Here is a 13200-nt window from a genome sequence, read left to right as displayed (position 1 = left end):
CGGGACACTTTTACCTGGATTAAACTGACAACATATCATACAGGTACGGACTTTTTGTTTGGCTGCAGCTCGTAAATGCTTGTTGAACCAAATATTCTGAATACTGTCTAACATAGCTTTCTCTCCTAGATGTGCTGGACTATGTGCGGTATTAATAATGACTTGAACCATAGAGTCGGGGAGAAACCATGTGGCTCTACCCTTCGTCAACCATCCCTGATCTGTCTGGACCCCTCCTTGTTCGGACCATTTCTTGATTTCATCGGGAGTAGCATGTAACTGGATATCTATGACATCTTGAGTAGGGTCTTTAACTGTCATACATGTAGTCGGATCTGGAGTAAGTGTCTGTGTCGGGTTAACTGAAATGTCTGGAGTCTGTGCTGTAAGCTTGGCTGTGCGATCCGCTAGATCATTACCTTGAGAAATGATATCAGTAACTTTCGTATGTGCTTTGCATTTCATGATAGCAATGGATGTCGGTAAGTGTATGGCATCTAACAGAGCTTGAATAAGGAGACCATGCTGAATCTTGGTTCCATGAGAAGTCATGAAACCTCTCTCCTGCCAGAGCACTCCAAAGTCGTGTACGACTCCAAATGCGTAGCGTGAATCTGTGTAAATATTAACTTTCAGATTCTTGGCGTGTATGCAGGCTTGAGTCAGAGCAACTAGCTCTGCTGCTTGAGCAGACAGGGTGTCGATACGGTGTGTCTCAATAACTTCAGTATCAGTAGTCACTGCATACGCGGCGGCTAGTTCTCCTGTACTTGTTCTCATACATGAACCGTCCACATAAAGTGTCAGGTCGGGATCTGGTAATGGAATATCTGTCAGATCTTGTCTTGGTTTCGTCATGATGTTAACTACTTCCACACAATCGTGTGTGGCAGGATTTGGATTAGCTGATGGTAACAGTGTAGCAGGATTTAGGACGTTGCAGCGTCTGATTTCTATGTGTGGCTGAAACAGTGTCAATTCATAACCTGTTAAACGTGCAATTGTCAAGTGCTGAGTTTGTGTTCGGTTTAAAAGAACTTCCACGGAGTGTGGAACTTGTACTGTCAGGGAGTGTCCTAAGACTATGGAATCACTTTGTCTGATAGCTAGTGCTGTGGCTGCAACTGACTTGAGGCACGCAGGCAGAGCCTGGGCTACAGGATCTAATGTGCTCGAAAAATAAGCACAAGGCTTGTATTGTCCTGCTTGATCTTGTGTGGCTAGAACTGGAGCTTGGCATAAAGCTTTCTTTAACTCATTGAAACTAAGTGTATGTTCAGATGTCCATGGGAGGACAGTCGATACGGCTGCCTCCTGTGTCGTTAACTGTATCAGTGGTTTAGCTAGAAATGCATACTGAGGAATCCATTGTCTGCAATAAGAAGTAAGGCCAATAAAAGCACGTACCTCCTTCTGGGTCTTGGGCTGAGGAAGACACGCTATTAACTGGATACGGTCTGGTGTCAACTGCCTACCCCACTTGGACAGTAAGTGGCCTAAGTAGATCACTTGCTGGACACAGAATTGAAGCTTCGAAGGGGACACCTTGTGCCCCATCTCGGCAAGGAAATACAAGACTGTAAGTGATGCCTGCTCGCAAGCACGTTCAGAACGGGCTGTGATCAGGAGATCATCGACATACTGGAGCAGGGCAGTGTCAGTTGGCATGTGAATGTTGTCTAGTTGTCTCTTGAGTGCTTGACTGTAAATACTAGGACTTTCGGTGAAACCTTGAGGAGCGCGTGTGAACATATAGCTCCTTCCATTTAAACAAAATCCGAAAAGAAACTGGCTGTCTGGATGAATGGGAACACTAAAAAACGCATTCTTGAGGTCTATGACTGTAAAAAATAAAGCTTCGGAATCAATGGCTGTCAATAGGGAAGAGATATCTGGGACAACTGGGTACTGGGGAATAATACATTTATTGAGTTCTCGAAGGTCAATCACTAATCGATATACTGGAGGTGCATTTGGATCTGTACGTTTCATGACTGGAATGATCGGAGAATTACATACATTGGAGTCAGTTTCTACAATTACTCCCTGAGCCATGAGCTCGTCAATAATTTTTTGATAAGGCTGCTACAGCCTCAGGTGGCAATCTGTACTGTCTGATTCGTGGTAACACTACACCTGGCTTAAGAGTCACACGATGGGGTGTGATTTGCATAAAACCTACATCAGTTGGACCTTGCGCCCATAGATGCTGCGGAACGTTAGACAATCTGGGTCAAAATCTCGTAATACATAGTGACCCTTGAAGTCACGTAGGAACAATCGTATTCCCTCTGGGGAACAGCATATAACTGCACCTAACTCTTTCAGTGTCTTAATGCCTAATAAATTTTCTGGACATGACTTAGTAAGTAACAGATCAGTAGTGCGGGACAATGGACCTACTTCTAGAGTAACTGGCTTTGATATTTCATTTACGATAGGCTTTCCTGAAAATCCAAGGGAAACATTTCTAGAGCCTGAGAGCGGAGCCCCTGGAACTTCGGCGTGACTTATAGTGGTCCTACTTGCCCCTGTATCAATCAGAAACTTTCTATCTTTCCCTAATACTTGACTGTGAACATAGGGACCTTCTTGATCTACAGGTATCTCGATGAGAGGCAAGCCTACCTCCCTCTCTAGGCTGTTTCATGAATACTGTTGATACTCTGGATACTCTGACTGAGCATACTGGTACATCTGCTGTGTAACATGCTGTGTTGCAGCGATGGGCTGCGGTGCGGTAACTGTCTGTTGTGCATTCTGTGGCTGAGGAGTCTGTGAAACTTGCTCTTGTCTAGGCGGACGTGGTCTTTCTTTAGTTTTACCGGTAGCTATGTTGTGTTTCAGAACTGCACACTCGTTTATAAAATGACCTGGCTGTTTACAATAATTGCAGTTCCCTTTAACGGGAGCTGCAGGATGACTGGCTTGATTCGGACCCCTCTTCTGACTGTCTTGAGGAACAGATTGTGCAACTAGTACTTTCATTTTCGTGTCTTTCATACGTTTTCTCTCGTGTTCTTGCTCTTCTCTGATTCTATTCTGGTGATATTGGAGCATCTGTAACATCTGGGACGGGGTACTAGCTTGCCAGGTACTTTCGACTTTCAAAACTCGATTCTTAACTTGGGGACTTGAATTCTCGACTAATTTAGTAACAAAAAGGTGAGGGTATGACTCACTACTTGTCTTGAGGCCACTGTTTATGGTGAAACATTTTTCGAATCTAGAATAATAATCACTAGTATCTTCATCTTGTTTCTGTTTACAGGCTGAGATTGCATCCCAGTCTTCCTTTCTAGTAGCTAATAATCTGGGCAAAACTTGTATCAACAGTTCTGGTAATTCTTTACATTTATCTCCAAGACCGGTACCTGGTACTCGTGCCTTATCTTCAGCTTCTAGAACTGCCCAATCGATCTTTTTCTCTCCCACCTCCCAATCTTTTTCCTTGAGTTTCTCATATACCCCTGCGGGCAACAAGACTTTTAGCATTTTAATAACGTCTGGATACGTGTATTCTCCCATACGGAGCATGTCCTTTAATTCTCGGTGGAACCCTGCTGGATCTTTATCATGACAGGGAATTAACTTTTTCATCTCTAAGAGTTCCATCTTTGTGATCGGGGTGTAAACAAACACTCGTTGCATTTCACCACCCTCTGTCTTAACTGGATGTACTTCTCGTAACGGGTTCTGTCTATCTATGTAAAAGGGTTTGCTTTCTGGGGGTGAGACATGAACAAAATACGGGTTCAAAAACGTTCTGTATTTGTGGCGCTGTTCTAGAATGACACTAATTAAATCAGTACCTAAACCTTTCCATTTATACTGGAGTAACTCGTTCAGAACATCGTGTAATGGACCTGGATCAGAATGTTGACCCTCATACAAAGTGATGAGGTGCTGGATCATATACATACCCACCAGTCGCTGCTCGGCTGGGGGCAATTTCAGAAACATTTGTGCCACTATTTCGTCTGGAAAAGTGGTAGAATCAGTAATCCATCGGACTGCTGATCGGACTTGTTCTTGTTCATGCATAGTACTTAACTCGCTATAACCGATTCGTGATTTCAGAATATGGTCAGTAGCTTGGAATACTTGTTCTAGAGAACCTTGTTCTGGTGCTGGATGATGGAAAGTTGACTTGTGTTCTAGGCGTAAATGGCGATCTGGAAATCTAGATTTTCCTACATACGCTATTCTGGCGGGATTCTCGTCGTCTACCTCTTCAGTATCAGAGTTACTTTCTTTCTCGCTTACTTGTGCTTCTTTGCGTTGTTCGTGTATCCTTATTATCTCTTTACGAATCTTCTTGTACATACTCTCTATACTACTGATGGTCTTGTGCTTACCCTCGGCTATATTATCACTCCACCTTGTCAGGACTTTCATTTCGGCTGGATCTTTAGACGGGGAATCCTGTTCTCTTATTAAACAATTAATCAGAAACTTTAATATCATGAGCTGGATCTCGGCTTTCCTTTGAGACATGGCTTCGCCAATGCTTTCTGGATCATCCCCTGTACGGATGAAACGATATATTCTGTCTAGATCTTCTTTCATATTCGGTAAGGTGACTAGATACTCGGTCACCTTTCTTACGCGTAATGAATATAAAACCATATTATCCTCACCTGGGACTGGATCATAGCCACATTCGGTAAGGGCTTTCCTTATTTCTGCAACAGACTGATATCTGGGCGTACGCTGTGACGCTTGTGCATGTAATTCGACTAACGTTAAACGCTTGTGTGGCGGCGGGGTTCCTGGAGGACCTCCCCCTGCGGCCCCTAAACTAGAATCGTCGACTGATACTCTTCGTGCTGGCAGAGTGACTGATGTAGCGGGAACTTGTATTGCGGGCTGAACCGGGGGTGCCGTAACAGGTGCCCCGGTGACTGGAGGAGCAGGAATTGCATTATTTACAGGAGCTGGCGGAACAGGATTTGCATATTCTGGGACTGTGTCGTCCAAATAGGACGAGAGAAAAATATCAGCTGCGGTCGGTTTGTGACGTAGCTTGGTCGGAACTAATGGTGGCGGATAATTACTGGATGCCTCTGGGGTCGCTTTTGGCAAGCCCTCGGCAAGAAGAGGGTACATACCCTTAATAAGGGCATTCCTCTGTCTGTCTGATTGTTCAGTTTTAACTCGTTCGCCTATCTCGATTAATTCCTTTTCCTGGGCTCGTTCTAAGGATTCTCTACTTAATTCAGACTTCCTGATTTCTTTTTCGGTTCTTTTATGCGCTTCTTTGCGCCATAACTCGATGGCATCTTTTTGTGACTGTCTGGCTTTCTTTTTCCATAATGCCTCTTCTACTCGCATGATACACTCAGCATCCCACGTACCTGATACGGGCCATCTATACTTTTCTTCTAACTCCTTGGTATACTCTACCCATAAATCTAGATATATTATGGCGCTTATGCCATGCTTCTGATACATAAAATGACCTGGACTGTCCCTAGGCGGGACAGGAACTGCTTCTTCTAGCAGACCTTTTCTGGTTTTTAACTGACGTAATCTCGAAAAGAGAGACATTGCAAACATGAATCTGAACACAATACAATACACGAGGAACAATAACAATTGAGAAAACAATTCAGGCATACCACGACATTGAAAATACATTGAATAACATTATAACATAACAGTTCGGACAGAATATTACCTGGAATACTGAGAACAGAAACACATGAATTTCTCGAGAACGGAACAGACTAGAGTTACTGGATGCACTGCTGAAACAGTACGGAACATACCGGTCCCATAAAGGGACGCATCAAGACCCGTATCCACCTAGGTGAACACTTTGTTTCGGATCTGCGTACCCAGACCCATCGGACCAGAGACAATTTAGATTGACCCTGTCTAGATACTACCCCAGCGACGGTACTCACCGGGCAGCAAGAACGGGAGGCCTCGGACTGGACTGGACTGCTACGACGACGGACGACGAACTTCGGACTTCAGTTACAGGTGGGCCTCCGGATACCTCGGACCTTGGACTCTCGGCTTGGGCTCTGGTCGGGACTCGCCGCGTTCCTCCACCGTCTCGTCTGGATGCTGGACCGCCTCCTCCATCTCCTCCGTAGGCCTGAGGGATACTTGAAGCAGAAATATCTGCCGGTGCGCAGAAGAGTTCCGTCACGACTGCAGAGGGTCAGGGGGTCGGCGTGGCTTCACCGACGCGTGGGGAAAGGGCAAGTCCCTATTCGGGCGCCATTATGTGGTATATAAATAAATAATACCGGATCTAGGTTTGACTAGGCATAGCAATAACAGATAGCTCAATAAATAAGAGTCAAGATTCGAGGTAGTAGGAGTTTGCAGGTTTATTACAGCATAAAGGACAGGAACAGGACAACCTGCACAGGAATAGGATGGCAGGGCCGGGCAGCTGCCGGGGCAGGATCTGGGATGAGCGCGCTCTGGGGAAAGGACTGGCGTAACATTTAATAACAATACACAAGCATATATAGTAAAACAGTTGCATTACAGTACATATGATAGGCGGAGCAGTGGGTGGAGCAGTAGGCGTGACGCGTAGCAGTCGCGAAAGATAAGGGTGAAAGTGGGTGTAACAGGGCGTATACATAGACATGTGATGCAAACGTAACAGAATATGTCATGAATGGGGCGGAAACATGGAGGGGGCTACCTAAGGAGCCGGGACCTCTAACCTGGTGGTGCGCGCAAACTGGCAATGACGTGTTACTAGGAGAAGCTGGGGGCTATGAACTCTGTACTAGGAGCAGAGACTGAAGTCTGGAGAGTCGGGGCGACATGTACCTAAGCAGTATCTAGTATCTGATGTTTAGAGAACATGTTGATAGAATCCAAAAGCTATCGGGGTAAAGGCTAACAGACTCTAGGACTGGAGCATGCATTATTCTACATGTAGTGCGTGATGAAGAATATTAAATGATCATTAATACAGTATTTCTCTAACATGGAGACGTAAAGGCTAGACTATGACGGTAACTATTGATGCGATTCAGTAGCTTTAGGAATGCAGAGAAGGAGGGCTGGACTGATAACTAGAATCATAACATACTCTTGGCAGACTCAGAGGCAGAGCCAGGCTGAACCGGGCACTGCGAGGCAGGAAGTAAGTGAAGGGTCAGGAACACAGGTGGGGGCCGTGTCGCTCCTCAGCGAGGGCTTCAGGAGACAGGAGCTGAATCTGGTGTCCGGGCCCTTTTGAGGCCTAGAAACGGGGACTTTACAATGGAATAACGTGCACACTGAGAAACGTGGCAACGTAGCTTTACATAGGTCTGATATTCGTAGTATTCACGAGAACTGGAAACTGGCATACTAGAGGTGGACACAACTGTAATTGCGTCTTTAATTGAACATGGGGAATACATATGCATATTAATCATGCACACATACCATATGATGGAGGACGCGTAGGGACACAGAACATGGCAGAATTTACTTTTCCACAAATCGTCTAGCACGATTGAAGTCCCTGTGTGTTTACTACGAAGCGCTGAATAATTGACTACCCCACTGAACTTAGATCTACTCCATGTTATCTCACCTTATCATTGGAGGTAGTTTGTGTGACTATAAAGACATATATAATCCACTATCCTGGGAGAATCTAGCCATCTACAGCTGCACAGTTCCCGTCAATGGATAGGTTGACTAGAATTAGATACGGAAGAGATACAATACACTATATGCCTTGAAAAAGTTTCAGGATTGAGACGAAACACGTGTCGACGTTGTGAGCTGAGATGTAAAGTGTTGTGTCTAAAAAAGTCAAGACTGGCTGAGGGTGTCATTCAGGATTTGAGACCAGTTGGCAACTGTGGTTTAAGGTTTCTGGACATATTGCATGCACATTTAGTGAAAAGGTTTGGAAAGAATGACAACTCTTACCATGCGTTTTGGTTGTCTGGCTTGATGAATGTATGGACGTGTGTATGCGTGCGCACACACATACGGCACTGCTCTCCTGACATCTTGTGTGATCTTTGTCACATCTCACTAAGAGGGCATGCAGAGTGAAGAAATCTCTGATGCGGGGGTGGACGAGGATTTCTCAATCCTTTCCAAAGCAGGCAGACCTCTAGCTACTCAAGCCATGTTGGCCAAAGAGACATGAAGGGGAAGATATTGCACAAAAAGATGGACTTTAAGGTTTCCACGGTGCTTCGTATCCCTCCGTCAACAGTTCCTCCCTCTGGAAGGATGGTATGTGTCAGCATCTTTATTCTCTCGTTCCTAGAAATGGTGGCCAGTAACCGGCTGAGGTTGAGGTGATGGACTTTAAGTCATAGCCAAGGGTGCATTTACATGAAAGATAAAGCAGCGCCTCCTCGTTTACTAGTTTAAAGGGACTGAGCAGAGGAGCTTCTGCAATTAATTAAATCCGTTCATTGATGACATTTGAAGAATAACATCGAGATTACATCATTTTTTATTTATTTGATGACTTTTTTTAACCTAAGACGAATTACAAGAACTAAGTATTTGAGTTAAGTATTAATGCTAGTTTCTATCTCTGTCTCTAATGCGATCACCCCCAACCCCCCCCCCCTTTACCTAGTGATATTTCACCATGATCTCTGAAGCAGGGGGGATCTCAGACAGTGTGAATCAAGCTTCAACGAATAAACACTAACATTTTTGGTAGAAGTGGATTAAAAATAGTCACTCACATTTAGATATTGGTCAAATATAGAGCTAGAAAAACTGTACATTTGGGCCTTTTTTATTTGAATTAACATATTATATTTTGCTTCATCACTTGGTGGAAAAATATTGATCCAAGCGAAGTGAGGAAAGTTTTTTCAGTTTTTTTTGTTAATTCCATAACTGACTCAATTGTGGTTCAGGCATGCATCACATCATGAAAGTAACAATTTTTAGTTTTTGCAGCATTTATAATGCACTTACTCACCCGAAGGTATTGGAGATCTTTTCAAGAGCGGCAGTTACATTACACAGTCATTTTTAAGCACTGGGAGATTAAGTGACTTGCCCACAGTCACAGGATGTTGAGCAGACGCTGAGATTTGAACTTGGATCCCCAGTTCCAAAGTCTGCAACTCTGAACATTATGCAGTTATTTAAGTGGGCCGGGTCTCACAGGTGCTGAGCACTGGCAGTTTTTTAAAGGGGGCCTCGAAACGGATTCTCTATAGGGCTCTGTTTTGTGCCCTGGCACAGGTGGTCCATTTTTTCCCGACTGCAGTGACAGCAGGCACATTAATAAAAACTGCTCCCTTCTCACTAGTGGAGAAGTTACTGCATGACGTCGTGCCAGGTGAGCATTGTAGGGAGTGAGAAATCCTTTAAAGAGAGTCATTTTCTCTCTGGATTTCCCTCCTCTTTTTAAAAATCAGGAGCAGCAACATTGTCATATGTAACTATCAACCGTTGACAAAACCAATGGTCCTGACCCGTTGTAGGTATGATGTTACTAGTTGCATCATATATCTGAATGCAATGACAGAAACAGCAAAAAACAAGTCGAGCAGCACACCATGCTAAGCACAGATTTATATCTTACATGTTTTAAGCCACACCATAAATTTCATTGGCCACGCCCCTTTGAGAGACCCCTCAGTTTTTTCATCCCACTTAAAGCCCTGACATAATGCCCCATCCTCGCGCCAACACTTTTTCCCCATAGTTTTATTTAGCGCACACTCGACCCGAAGGTATTGGAGCACTTAAATTGAGCACCAGTTATTACACATTCATTTTTGTTTTTTTTAGGCCGGGGTAGATTAAGTGGTTTCCCAGTTCCGAAGTCAGCAATTCTGGCCCTACACTACACAACCAGCTGAACACAGACCAACCAATATGGACAAATAGACACACACCACTCAAATGACTTCCTATTTCACTATACTAATTTTCAACACTAATCCTTTATGGGTTCCGGAGTAGCATCTTACTCACCAGAAAAGCGCTTCAACACTGAACAAGTGCTATATAAATACAAACCTTTTTTCCCTCTTCTATCCTTCTGCTATCCTTCTGAATCCAAATAACCTATCCACCACTTAAAATGACTTTCATATTTAACTAGACTAATTTAACACTAATCCTCTATGGGTCCCGGAGTAGGGTGCTACTCGCCGAAAAAGCGCTTAGACGCCTCGTCAGGGGTAGTAAGCACTATATAATTACAATTACAGCACACAGGGAAACAAATGCAATGAGAAGATTAAAAAAACAACAAAAACAAGCCACATCGGTACGGGACCTATGAAAGCACACCACAGAAAGGAGAACGAGGCATGTCTCGTCATGCAGTTCTTATGCAGAATGTTTCCTCCCAAAGTAGTTTACACAGAGTCTTGGCGGTAAGCCATGGGGGAGCGAGCGCCAAGAGAGGCGCCTCCGGGAGGGCTGAGGCTGCCTCCCCGGTGCAGTCAGGCCAGTGCAGTTCAGGGCTGCTCGGGCTCTAGAAGCAGGCAGCTGATTCATCCAGCTGGACTGCTGTGAGTAACTCTGAGCCACATCCACAGGGAAGGCAGCCAGAGGCAAACCAGCAAAAAGGCATTACTCACGGAGTTTCATAACAACACACATGGCTTGAGCTGTACTCCACAGGCGGCCTGGAGCCAGCTGGCCACACTGAGAGACACCAAGCCCTCATGAATACGTCTGTACCTCCCACACTCCCTCCGTTCCTTCCTCTCATCCTACCTTCATTCTTTCCTGCCTTTCCTTCCCCCCCTCTTTTTCTCATTCCGTCCGCTCCTCCTTTTGCTTCCTTACTTCCAGTCCTGCTCTCCTTCCTTTTTTCCTCCGTCCCATTTCTTCGCCTTCCTTCCTTTTTTCTTTCCTCCAACCTCCTTTCCTTCCTGTTTCCCTATCTCCTGCTTTACTCGGTACCTTCCTTCCTTTCCTGCTTGCCTCTTTACTTTCATCCTTTCACCTTCCCCCCTCTTTGCTTCCTTCCTCTCTGTGTATCCTTTGAACATTTCTCGTTCTTTCTCCCTCTTCCTTTTCACCTCACTTCCTACATCCCTCTTTCTTTTTACTCTACCCCTCTCCTTCCATGCTTGATATATATATATATATATATATATATATATATATATATATATATATATATATATATATAGAGAGAGAGAGAGAGAGAGAGAGAGAGAGAGAGAGAGAGAGAGAGATGAACAGTACCCTAAAGAACCCACAGAGTATGTGGAAACATGGTGAGAACCGTGCACAAATTCACACTACATGCGGGCATGCATAGGCTTAAATATGCAAGAACTCCCTGTCAAATTCACAGGCAGGCATGGTGCTCGGAGAATCCAGCAAACACGCCCACGCGCTGTCACTCAGACGCACACTTTCATTCATATTTATGCACCTGGAGGTGGGGGGTGGGGTGCGCAGACCTACTGACCAGGGCCACTATGTTTAACCAGTAGATGCAAGCTCGTGTCCAGGATCTGCATCTTAACCAGATGTTGTCATCCAGGGAAAATCCTTTTGCCTTTCCAGATGTGCTCCCATTGGGAGCTCTTAGAAACAGCAGGGTGCAAAACTGTACATTTCACACATCTTTTCTCACACTTAGGATTCCAGACAGAAAAGTAGACATCAGAAGGGGTTGATACCGACATACATCCAAATAGATGGAAAAAAGTGTATACATAATAATACAAATATACATCCCACTGAACATTGGTGCAATGTTGCATGGTGGATAGTGCCACCCACACATAAACAAAGACATACAAGCACAGACACACACAGGTAGGAAATAGTCTCATCGTCCATGTGTATAGCACAGATATACACACTGTTAGAGAATGTCACAAACAACTAGAGACCTCAATTTGTAATAGAGCAGTAATAAACAGGAATGCAAGTCCCACAAAGCAAGGAGACAGATTGGCCTCGACCAGCTACTTACTTACCACTGACCGAGGAAACGTGATAGCTCTGCGGTGCTAGTGATAAACTTTCAGGCACCCTGCCCTACAGCAGAGGCCTCTCGCAGGGGTCCGGCGGGCTCTGAAACACCTCTCCTTAAGACTGCGGGGTTCCCACGGACTCTGCAGCACCTCTCCTTGTCTGCTATGGTTCACACAGGCTCTGGAAGATTGTTGTGCGGGTTTGGCAGTAGGTACCTCCCCGCCCACACTCGAGCCGGACCCTAGATGTCAGGGCTGCAAGCTTTGCGAAGAGACCCCTGGATACAGCCACCGCAGCGCCGCGAACCCTTCTCATCACCCGGTGTTGCGCGCACTGTCAGTCACCCTGATGTTCCTCTCTCTTTCATATATCCCTGACATGCGAATGCAGAGATGGAAAGGGCGGGGAGAGGCGTCAGTTCTCAAGAACCAAAATGAACGTAGGTCCAGGGGCATTTCCACATTGCTCAACAGCCACGGATCGAGCACACCCGCGCACCCTGCCTTCCTTTCACGCATCACTTCCCGTGAAGCGCCAGAGGCGGTGCGGGCGCCGCCTGAACTTGCCTCAGGGACAGCTCTGCCAGGAATCCGTCACCCCCCACTGGAGTTCAAGTTTGTTCAGAGTGGTCTTCCAGACTGTCTGCGTGACGTATCTGCTCCAGGCCGGCTCCAGGGGGATTATGGTCTCTCCTGCATCGCGTCACGGCCCCCTCTTCTACACACTCACCATATTGGGCAATGGACTGCAGGGAAAAGGGGACTTACAAAGGGGATGAGCAACACTTTCCCTAAAAATGGATATCAATCCATCTGTTGCTGGCATTCAAGAACTAGTTATGCAAGGTCAAATGGATTTGCATATTTTAGAAATGTGTTTGGGATCTTCATTTCACTTCATTCTAAGTTTAGACGAAGAACTCAGGACAGTCAATGTTACATTATATGTTTTTCTGTGGCTTTTATCTTCTACATTCCAAACATTTATTGGTTCTTTTTTTTAAAGAAACAAAGAGTTAGACATTTAATCAAGGCATGTGAATTGTTTCTTCACCTGAAATTTGTTTGGATATCTTTTTGAAAGCTGCTGGAAGAGCACATTTCTCCATAAATAACTTTTTGCCCTGGTGCATGCTTTTGCACTATATGTACTTTTGAGGGCGCTGGATTTAAAACATTTTTTTAATTACACGTCATATTTATGTATGTTTATGGTTTTTAATGTAATTAATTGGATGTATTTTTATTGTAGTTTTATGGATACAACATGTATTCGAATAAAGTAATATTGAAT

The 13200-nt window shown here is 44.8% G+C and overlaps 1 protein-coding gene across 1 annotated transcript in view; it reads right to left on the bottom strand.

The window, feature by feature from the left end:
* The window catches only part of LOC144790688 (proto-oncogene Mas-like), a 57337-nt gene extending 44959 nt beyond the window's left edge, over window positions 1-12378 (bottom strand). Inside the window, exon 1 of the mRNA XM_078665441.1 lies at window positions 11910-12378. The gene's annotated coding sequence lies outside the window, so the exon portion shown is untranslated. The remainder of the gene's footprint in view (window positions 1-11909) is intronic.
* Window positions 12379-13200: the final 822 nt, after the last annotated feature.

The sequence above is a fragment of the Lissotriton helveticus genome, chromosome 1_1 (assembly GCF_964261635.1).
Source record: "Lissotriton helveticus chromosome 1_1, aLisHel1.1, whole genome shotgun sequence".
Lineage (NCBI taxonomy): Eukaryota > Metazoa > Chordata > Amphibia > Caudata > Salamandridae > Lissotriton > Lissotriton helveticus.
This window is presented reverse-complemented; position numbering and strand designations above follow the sequence as displayed.